The 10,369-nt window shown below is 51.6% G+C and overlaps 1 long non-coding RNA gene across 1 annotated transcript; it reads right to left on the bottom strand.

Moving 5' to 3' along the window:
- Window positions 1-1,895: 1,895 nt before the first annotated feature.
- Window positions 1,896-7,549, bottom strand: LOC116669155. Its single transcript, XR_004326519.1, has 3 exons — window positions 7,051-7,549; window positions 2,715-2,888; window positions 1,896-2,059 (listed from the first exon to the last, which is right to left on the bottom strand). It is a non-coding gene; the product is annotated as an uncharacterized LOC116669155 (long non-coding RNA).
- Between the last annotated feature and the right edge of the window lie 2,820 nt (window positions 7,550-10,369).

The following is a 10,369-nucleotide window of genomic DNA, read 5'->3' as shown; positions in this document are numbered from 1 at the left end:
AGATGTCAAGATGTTTGCAGGAGGGAAGAGTCCTCTCCCTGCTCCTCCAGCCCCTGCCCTTTCCCTGCCAATCCTCTCTCCCAGCCACATCGACCTGAAGTTGGGGAACACACGGACTTCAATCAAAATTCGGGATTCCTGGGACTCCCGGGTCAGGACTGCTGGCCGTGCGTTTATACAAATTCTTTGCCGAGTGACAAAATCCAGGGTGTTTCCCACTCAGGCAAACTGACAGCTGCCCCCGGGTTCAGCCACCTGCTCAGCATGAGGGTGCCTTCCTTGTCTCTGTTAGCAGAGCCAGGCTCCATCACCCTGCAAAGCCCTCAGCACCGAGTCGAGGACCCAGCCTGCAGCATCAGACAGCCCACTCGCACACGAGCTCTGGGTTCTGCTTCTACACTGACGTTTCCGGAAATTCATCGATTTCATCAAATGCATTGAGGGTGGTTTTGCTGTTGCTCCCGGGAGAATCTTGGAGTTTGTTGAAATCTGCTTGAAAAGAAAACCCCCACCATTTTACAAATACAGCACTGTGCAAGGTGTGCTTCCAGGTCTCAGTCCACCACCTGATTTTTAGAAATTATTCCAGATAGGTTATAAAATGATAGTGCTGGAAGGGATTAATTCAGCCCTCCCACTTTACAGATGGGGGAAATCAGGGCCCTCCAACTTGGTTTGCCCAGGATCAGATGGTCAGACAGCAGTAGTACCTGTCCTTCTCCCGGGCCCCAGGTCACTGAGGAAGACTTGAGTTTTCCATTCAGTCCAGTTCACCTCGTTGATCCTGTGGGTGTGATAATCATTCTCACCACTCTCTAACTGCATCTCATTAAATGCAAACAAATAGCACAGAGTTTGCGGTGTCCTCGACAGCTCCCCTTCTGTCCATTCCAGGGATCGGGAGCACTCCTGCCTGCACTGCCACCCCCCAACCATGGTCATATCAGCATTGTTTGGGCTTGAAACCTGCCCACTTCCCCACTTTCCCAGTCCTCCAGGATCAGTCTCCTCCGAGGGTGTGGGACGCAGAAGCTCAGAGTATAAAGGGGACATTGTCAGCTAGCAGCAGCTGTGCCTGACAGATGGGGGAGACAGTCCATGGGGAAGGAGGGGAGGGTGGAAGGGAAGGAGGAAGGGAGGGTGGGAGTAAGAAAGGAAGAAAGGAAGGTAGGGAGGGTGGGAGGAAGGAAGGGAAGATGGGTGGTAGGGAGGGAGATGCTGGCCCAGGTGGAGAAGATGTGAGGGCATGAAGTCCAGCTATGGTGAAGGCTGCACTAAAAAGGTGGTTACGGTTCAAACCCCAAAAGAGTGGGCAATGTCTAAGGTGTTGGACTGTAACTGGAGATGATGGTTTGGCTTCAGTTCACACTTAGAGAACATGTCTAGAGCGAGGGTGTGTAAATTAGAGAGATTTGTTAGGGTAACAATTATAGTGAAAATGATGGTTCCCGGGGCGGGGACTGGGGGTGGAATTTCAGTCAGAGAAGTAGGTTAAGGCACAGTTATACTCCAAGAAGACAGGCCACAGGGTCAGGCAGTCGGACAAGGGTAGGAAGAGGTAGAGCCATCAGAAAAGCTGGCCATGGCACGTGCAAGTACTTTTTAAAAATCAAAAAGCTTGACATCTGCCAAAAGCAAATGTCTCGCTTTCCATTTGCCAGTAACAAAGTGCGCCTGTGGTCCCCTGGGTCGCAGAGAGTGTCAGGCTGGCAGATCTCTTCTAAGGAACCTCCAAAAAGTCAGAGTCTCCTCCCTTTTCCTTCAGAAACTCAGGAAGCCTGTCCAGGTCCAGGGACCCCGGAAGAGCAGGTTCTGTCTTCTGAGGAGGCAGAACAGCCCTGTGGTTTGGCAAGCAATTGGCAGCCCCATTTGTCTAACATCCACCAGCTCATCTTTCTTCACCCACCCAAGGAGCACCAAGCAAAGGGCCCTTCTCCCTCCGTTACCGCAAACACAGTCGGAAATCTTCCTCGGCCACTTTACACAGCTCTCCCATCCGGAATCTGCTCCTCAGCCATTCTGGTAACATTTTCTCAAACTCCAAGATGGTCCTGGCTCTCTGGGGACATAAGCGAGCCTAAGCGCATCACTGAGGAACCAGCCCAGGAGCATGGGGACCCGTGAGTGTGGATGGGCCCACGTGCACACAGACACGTACATGCACACACACCACCACACAGCCCGCTCCACCCGCACTGAATGCTTAACGCCTAGGCCCTGAGGATCTAACCTACAGAATTCAAAAATGAAAAGCCAGTGAGTTTGGGGAAGGTGTTCAGATTGTTTTGAACATCACATAAACAATGTTTTTGGAAGTCTGGAGCTTCCTAAGTGAAAACCTTAGGATCCTGGGAATCCCATGGTGAAGGGAGGTTCAGACATCATGCAGTCCTGTACAGAAAGGCTTCCCTGATTGCATCAGCTATGCACTCCCTGACACTCATCTGGGGCCAGATTCGGGGGAAGAAGGGATTGTAAGCCCCGATCATACAGAAGCAGTAAGAGGAGTTGAGGAGGAACATGGAGAAGATCAACACCCTCACCTCCACCCTGCCCAGGAGACCCCCACCACCAGGTCACCTGGGGTCAAGTGGCCCCAGCACCTGCCCCAGGCCCTGCCCACTGAGTCACAGGAATGGGGGCTGCAGGCATGTGCAGCTCATAGCATGGGGTCCCACCCCCGCCACCTTCCCCAGCCCACCCGGGAGACCCACATCGATGTTGGTGTTGTAGACGATGATTTCCAGCACCGAGTTGTCCGTCGTGGTGTCCACGTTGAGCTCGTACAGTGAGGACGACAGGGACCCTTAGGCCCAGTCGATGAACTTCCTGGACAGGCTCTGGAGCCGCTTCTCCTTAATCTCACGGCTGAGGATGCACTTCAGGATCTGGGGTAAGAAGAGGAACGACTGTCAGCTGCAGAACAGGGCTTGGGGCCAACACAGCTGGGCCCGCCCAAGGCAGACGGGGCCGGGAAAGAGGCCCCACCAGGGGTGGACTGAGTCGGGCCTCTGCTCGTGTCACCACGGTCCTGGGCCTGGCTTTATCTGAGGAAAGGGTGCCAAGCTCGCTGATCTGCTATCACCAGGGATTGTGAGCACCAGAGACAAGAAGTGTGAAGGTCCTGCACAATCAGCTCACAAATCCTTGCACCAGTTGGGGAGTCCGTTCCCTGAAGATTCCAGGAAGTGACAATTTTAAGAACTAATTTGGCCTGGAATTGAGAAGAAGCCAGAAGTTTTTCCAGCTTCCCCATCCTACCCTCAGTCAAGACGCTGCGAGTTGAGGCTCACTGCTCTGGCCAGACAGGGGGTGATGCAAGACACCAGCCTTCCCTAGAGGCCCATGGGACCCACTCCCTAGGTCAGCAGTCCCCTCTCTGCTGCAAATGAGGGTCTCTAGGGAACACTGAAAAATCCCACACCACCGACAGATTCATACAAATCTCTGCAGGGGGACCCAGGCATCTGCATCTAGTAGAGCTTCCTGAGCGGTTCCATAGTGCAGGGAGGATGAAGAGCTCACTAGTTCCCAACAGCTGAGCCCGGGTGCCCTAGGATGGGGGCAGAACTTCCCGGGGCACCAACTCAAGGTCCAGGAAGAGGGTCCTGTCAGGAAGGACAGCGTCAGAGCCCTGAGCTCACGTGACCCTTGGAGTTCCCATCTCATCTCACCTGGAGCCTTGTCTCTACAGCCCAGGCAGGGAGCTCCTGTGGAAAGGGTAGGTCTCCCCTTCCTGCACCCCCAGCCTAGAGGGCCCAGGGACAGGGTCTGTGTCTCAAGTATGGCTGCACCCTCTGCTCCCAGCACAGTGGCCAACTTGGGCAGCATCCAGAAAGGTTTCCAAAGAACACTGAGTGCAGGAGAGAAGGGGCCAGGAAGGGTGCAGGCAACTCCCCAAGCCTGGCCACGGGGAGGGGGTGGGGGACACGTTATTCTCTAGAGAACCAGGGGGGCGTGGGGCCATGCTCCATGCGGGAGGCTTCGTCCCGGGGCCCTCCCCAGGGAAAGCACACACCTCAGAGTCCTTGGAGAAAGCCCACTTGCAACCACAAATCTGACTTCTCAAACCCCCAGGAAGCCATGTCCTTGGGGTGGGCAGGGGATGGGGGAGGCAGGCACACAATTCCTCCTGTCAAAGGTGTGCTCCATCCCCTCCTCCTCCCATAAGAGAATGAAAGGGTCCCTTGTGGGCCCAGCCCTGAGCTCTGGGCCGGGACCCAAGGCCCTCAGGGCAGCGCCTCCGGCCCCCCACCCCCGCCAGCTGCCCTGAGGCTGGCACAGCTGCCATTGCTCAACAGTCCCCCACCGTCACCTCTCAGCGCCCTCCAGCAGCCTCCCAGGAGCCACAGTCCTCTCCCAGAGTTTGCGATATGGAGGCCAAGGACGGGCTTTGCTAAGCCGTGACTCCCGCCTCAACCTGAGTCTTGACCTTGAAATCAGGACCAAGCTGTGGTCCCGGCCGCTTAGAGAGATGTGAGCCCACCCAGCTGAGGCTTCACCAAGGCTCCGGGTTAACCTGAGTTCCTCAGCCACGATGCAAGGGCACAAAGGGCCATGAGTAGCCGCACACTCTGCTAGGGACCTGGCTCAAGGTTTCCACCTGACAGACAGGCTGGGGTCTCCCCAGAGTCAGGGAGCAGCAGCCCATTGGCTCTGGATCCAGAGCAGGCCTTCTGGGGCTCCTGTCCTCATGAGAGGCTCCTGTCCCTGAGGCTCAGACACTCAGCCTCCGTTTGGATGCCTTGCCGCACAGGAATCCTCAGCCTTAAGGCTCCTCCACTGGGGCTCCGGCAAGGAGGTCCCAGGACAGGAGAGAAACAGTGTTAGGAACTGAAGTTGAGAAGATAGGTCCACGTGCTGCTTCTCATGGCTCTGCGCAGTCAGCCACTCAGCAGGGCCCCTAGGGGAGCGTGCCTACAACCCCCATCCCAGTCTTGTCCACCTTGGCCTTGCCCATCTTGGCAGCCAGCTGCAGTGGCGTCAAGCCATCATTGTTCCGCATGGTCTCCAGCTCCCAGTTGCCACTCCTCCGCAGGATCATGTCGTACATGCGCTTGACGAAGTCATTCTGCGTCTTGAAGTCCTCGGCCACCGTCAGCAGCGCGTGGAGGATGTTGTTTCCCTGTGAATCCTGGGAGGTGATGTCCGTCTGCTCGTTCTCCATCAGCAGCTGCACGATCTCGGGCTGGTTGGTGCAGGCTGCCAGGGCCAGGGGTGTCTCACGTAGGGGAGGGGGAGCACGGAGACTCGGTTCTTTCACGGACCAGAGCGGTGACCCCCAAGTCCTAGAACTGAGGCTTCTCCAGACCATTTCCACAGGGATGGGAGACTGGAGCCGCATCATTGCAATAAACTCCTAGATGGTCTCCCTGCTATCACCCTGGCCCTCCAACATGATTCTTAGAACAACAGCCAGACTGATCCTGCTAACAAATAAGGCTCACCTTACCCAGAATAAAAGCTCAGATTCCAATAACAGCACACAAGGCCCAACATCTGACATCATCTACTCCTCTCCCCATCATTCACTCCCTCCAGCCACAATGGCCTCTTCGTTTTCCTCAAGCACACACAAGCATTTTCATATCTCAGGGCCTTTGCACAGTCTGTTCCCACTGCCCGTAGTGCTGTTTCTTAGATACCTGCATCATTTACTCTCTCACCACCTTCAAGTCTTTGCTCAAATGTCACCTTTTCAATGAATCACCCTAAGTGTTCTATTTAAAGTTGAAACCCACCTCCTTCCTGCCCCAGAACTCCTGATTCCCCTTTCCTACTTTACTTTCTAGTTTTTGAATCGCATTTATTGTTTTTTTTAACATATTACAGAACATTCTTATTTATTATGTTTATTATTGATGGTCTCTCTCCCATCTAGAATGTAAGTTCCACGAGAGCAAACATCTCAGTTTTGTTCACAGATTTATTTCTAATACCTAGAACAAAACGTGGTGTATACAGTAAACAATAAAGGTTTGTTAAGAAAAGAGAAGACAGGTGACTCCCTCAGGGTCACACATGGTAGCCGTGGACGGACCTCAGGCCTGGACAGCAGGCCTTCTGCTGCTGCTCCCCAGTCTCCCCCGGTACCCTCTCTTCATCCCACCTGACAAATGTTCCCAACACAGGCTCCAACCAGGTCTGACGCCAGGCAATGGACTGGACAAGACCTTGTCCTCAAGGCCACTCAGACCCATCTAGCCCTGCTGACTAAAAACCACCCAGAAAACAGGTCAGTGATCGTCCATCAGGGGCTGGGCTGGGAAGAGGAACTGACTACAAGGTTGTACCAGGAAATTTTTGAGTGTGATAAAGCTGTTCACTGTCCTGATCACAGTGGTGGTTACATGACTGTATGCATTTGTGGAAATGAACAGAATTGTCTATTAAAGTGGGTGAACTTCACTATATCTAAATCACACATTAAAAAAATTTTTTTTTCCACCCAAAACGGCCTAACTCCAATTGCTTTTGGACTCCCTAAGGTGTCAGCCAGGGAATTCTCATTCCTCACTTTTGACTACCTGTTGGCAGTTCTGAGAGGCACTGGACACGGAAAAGACGCCCGAGCTGGCCACCCGGATGCCTACATCAGCTGCTTACTACACAGGGGCAAAGTCACATCCCTTCTCAGGACCTGTCGGCTGCTTTGTAAACTAGAGCTCTCCTTTGGTCTCCCTCCCAGGTCTCTGTTCCCTAAGGGCTGCTCAGCTGAAAGTCTGGGTGCCCACTAAGACCACCAGGTGACACTCCCAGAATGCCGGCTCCCCCATCATCCCAGGTCCCCAGGTACTTCCTCTCTGGTCCAGCCTGGCGGTCAGTCCGGTCCGTTCAGATAGATCCACCCCTGCCGCCTCCCTAGTCCCGGCTCTGTCCTCCAGGGCCTCGGATGCCTCTGAGGCGGCAGAGATGGGCAGGAGGGTCTCCAGCCCTCTGCCCGCCAGCACCTCTTGGGGCAGAGGTCATGGGGCGGGGCGACCTCTCCCTGCACCGCCTTCCCGACACCCCCTCCCCAACCTCCCCGCCCCGGGCCAGGGCGGCACCCACCGAAGTAGAAGCCTTCGTGCTGGTACTTGGGGTTGAAGAAGACGCCCTTGGCGTGGGCGTTGACGTCGGCGCCAGCCGCGATGAGCGCCGCGGTGATGTCTCCCTGCCGCCGCTCGATGGCGATGTTCAGCGCCGTCTGCCCTGCGGACCGGCCGGGGGTGGGAGGGGGCGCTCAGCGGCTGGGACCCGGGGTGACACAACCTCTCTGGCCTTTTCCCCTCTCTGGCCTCCATACTCCCCACGGACCCACGGAGAAATACTAGCCGCCTGTCGGGTCTGTGTCGCCCAGCTACCAAGAGTCCCAGCTTCATTCTTTGCTTCAATCTTGCTGGGAAGCAAGGATTATTTAGGGAGCATCTGCTCTGTGCTAGGGTCCAGGCGCTGGGGATGCAGTGGGACACGGGATGCAGTTTTGATTCTTGTCCTCCAGAAGCTCACCATCTCACTGAGAATGAAGCGCTATGATACCGGAGGTGCAGGGGCTGTGGTGCCCAGAGCAGGGGCTCTTAACATGGATAGGTTGGGGGGCTTCCCAGAAGTGGCCTCTAACCTGGGACCACGTAAGCTTACGGAGGGTGGATGGGGCCAACTCAAGGCCTCATAAGCCAGGTGAATAGATGAGAACTTTATCCTAAGGACCATGGGAAGGCACAGAAGGCACTGAAGCAGGGAAGTGACATGACCAGAGTCTTGGGTTTTATGTGTGTGTATTTTCAGATCACTCTGGCTGCAAAATTGGAGGATACACTAGGAGCCCAGAGTTGTGAGGAACTGTCCAGCCCGAGGACCCAAAGATCCTTAGGAGAGTCTTTAGGATGGCCTGTGGGGGTTGGGGGAGAAGGGGAGTCTCAGGTAAGATCCAGGTGTCTGGCCTGGGTGCTGGGTTGCTGGTACATTTGTGACTAAGAAAAATAGGCGAGAAGCATTAGGGAGAGGGAGGAGGGACTTTAACCCTGTTGTTGGAGCCTACAGAACCTCCAGATGGAGGGGACTGGAAGGCTGGGGTGCGGGGTCTCAGAATGTCCCACCAGAAACAGCATTTTTCAAAGAGCTGCCACCATGCCACACACACAAAGAATAAAGTCCTGGTGGACTAAAAACTAAGCATTTTTAAAGTCTGGAAAATTGTGTATAACTGACCTTCTGGAAGGGAAAACTTTCTGAAGCAAAATCCAAAATACAGAAACCATAAAGAAAAAAATGGACAGATTGACAGTCTGCTTACATAAAAATTAAAAGTTTCTCTATTTCAAAAGATATCGTAAAGGACAAGCAATAGGCTGGAGGAAATATCTGAGATGTATGAAAGAGGCAATGTGTGTTTCAAAGTCCACAGTAGATGAGGAGCTCCTACAAATCAATAAAAAAACAACCTAAAAGAGAACTGAGAGAAGATTAGCAAGAAGCACCTCACAGAGAAGAAGACACACCCAGCCAATACAGAAAGTGCAAGGTGTTTGGAATCACTGGTGATCAGCAAGATGAAGATTTGAACCTGAGGAGTTAACACTTTTCACCTATTGGATTGACGGTATGTATCTTGGCAATACAATACTGGCAAGGATGCATGCTTTTGTACTCTTGTGTTGGGGGAGAGTAAATTAGTACTTTTTGCAGGCAAACTTGGGGCAATAGCCATTGTAATTTTAAATATGCATGTCCTGAACCCAGAGAATCCAGTTCAAAGTGCTTTCCTAAAACATGTATGCACGGTGCAAGGGTTACAGACAAGACTACGCACTGCAACGCTGTCATCGCAAAACACTGGGAAGCACGTGGATGTCTGCCATCGACAGGGGAATGTGAAATCACCCCCTTGCAGCCGTCTTCAGACTAAGCAGGTGAAAAGGAGGCAGACTTTTATATTCTGATATGAGAAGGCATTTAAAACTTATATTTAATTCCCCCAAATCAAATTGTAGAACAATACAAACAGTACAATACATAGGTAGATAAGTGAATAAATAAAACTGTTCCTATGTGCACATACACACTTATGTCGAAAGTCTAATATAGTCATCATCTCTGGAAGGGAGAGTGGGGAACAGGTGAAGGTTTTCTGGTTTGTTTTTACTTAATATAGGGGAGAGGGTATAGCTCAAGATAGAGCACATGCTTAGCAGGCACGAGGTCCTGGATTCAATCCCCAGTACCTCCACTGAAAAACCAAATCAACCTAATTACCTCCCCCCCTGCAAAAATAAATAAATAGTTTAAAAAAAGGAATAAGTGTAAAAAAATTCCCCATCAGTGCAGATGCATGAAAACCACAGAGAGACCAAAGCTGATGCAAAACTCTAATGCACTTTTAGCCTGCTCACTTTATAGCACTTTAAGTTCTATACATGTCTGCTGACTTGGAGTTGTAAACTTTGAAACTCTCAGCATAGGTCCATGACAGTCTCTGAGTTTGGGATGTTGAACTCATTTGTTTTTTACAGATGTGTGTTTGCAGTTTTTACTAGTCTGAAATTAGAAGCATCTCTACACTTCATGACTAATAGTTGTTAGCCTCATTTTGAGTGAGGACTTCTGGTCACCACATATTGTAAGGTACTGCTTATAATATTGGTTTCAAGGGCTTCTCTTAGTGTTTCAGATAGACCGAGACCAGCCTCTGGGGGGCATATGGAGAATGTATATAACAGCCTTAGGTTTTTTGCCTGGTATGTGAGTGTTTTTAAAAAGAATATATATTTATAGGTAGATTTTTAAAATTTGGTGCTTTTCTATAGAATACGTTTATTTTAAATATATAGAAAGCTTGAGATGCCTCATATAGGGTGGCAACTCTATTTATGTGTGGGATGTTTCATTGAGAGATTATTTTCAGTCCCCTTCTTTTGTGAGCTGTGCTGTGAACTACAAACCGTGCATGTGTATGAAAGGTTAAGAGCCCGGGTAGCTGGGTGGGGTGCCGTGCTGTTAGCAGACGACGAAGGCAGTGTTCCACACCGGGTGCACGCCGTCAGCTCTGTAGAAGATGCCACCTTCATGGAGTCAGCTCATGGTCCACTTTTTCTTGAAGCCAGGTAACAGTTCCCACAACCAGTGGGTTCGCCTTGTTGGAGTTTTTCCAACTAGAAAAACTAAAAACCTAAGTTCTTTTCTTCCCTAACTTTTTTTTTTTAATGAAACATTGCCTGTTGGAAGAACTAACTTGCAAGGTAGAATGAACTTGTGTTATCACTTCGCTTTGTAAAATAATAATTATATAAGGAGTGAATTTTGTTTGTTTTTTTGGCTAGAAACTGGGGAGGATAAGAAATTAGAGTGAGTGCTGTGTGCCGTTTCACTGTGGTGATAAGCATGGAGCACT

The sequence above is a fragment of the Camelus ferus genome, chromosome 16, assembly GCF_009834535.1.
Source record: "Camelus ferus isolate YT-003-E chromosome 16, BCGSAC_Cfer_1.0, whole genome shotgun sequence".
NCBI lineage: Eukaryota > Metazoa > Chordata > Mammalia > Artiodactyla > Camelidae > Camelus > Camelus ferus.
The sequence above is the reverse complement of the archived record's forward strand: the minus strand, read 5'-3'. Positions and strand labels throughout refer to the sequence as shown.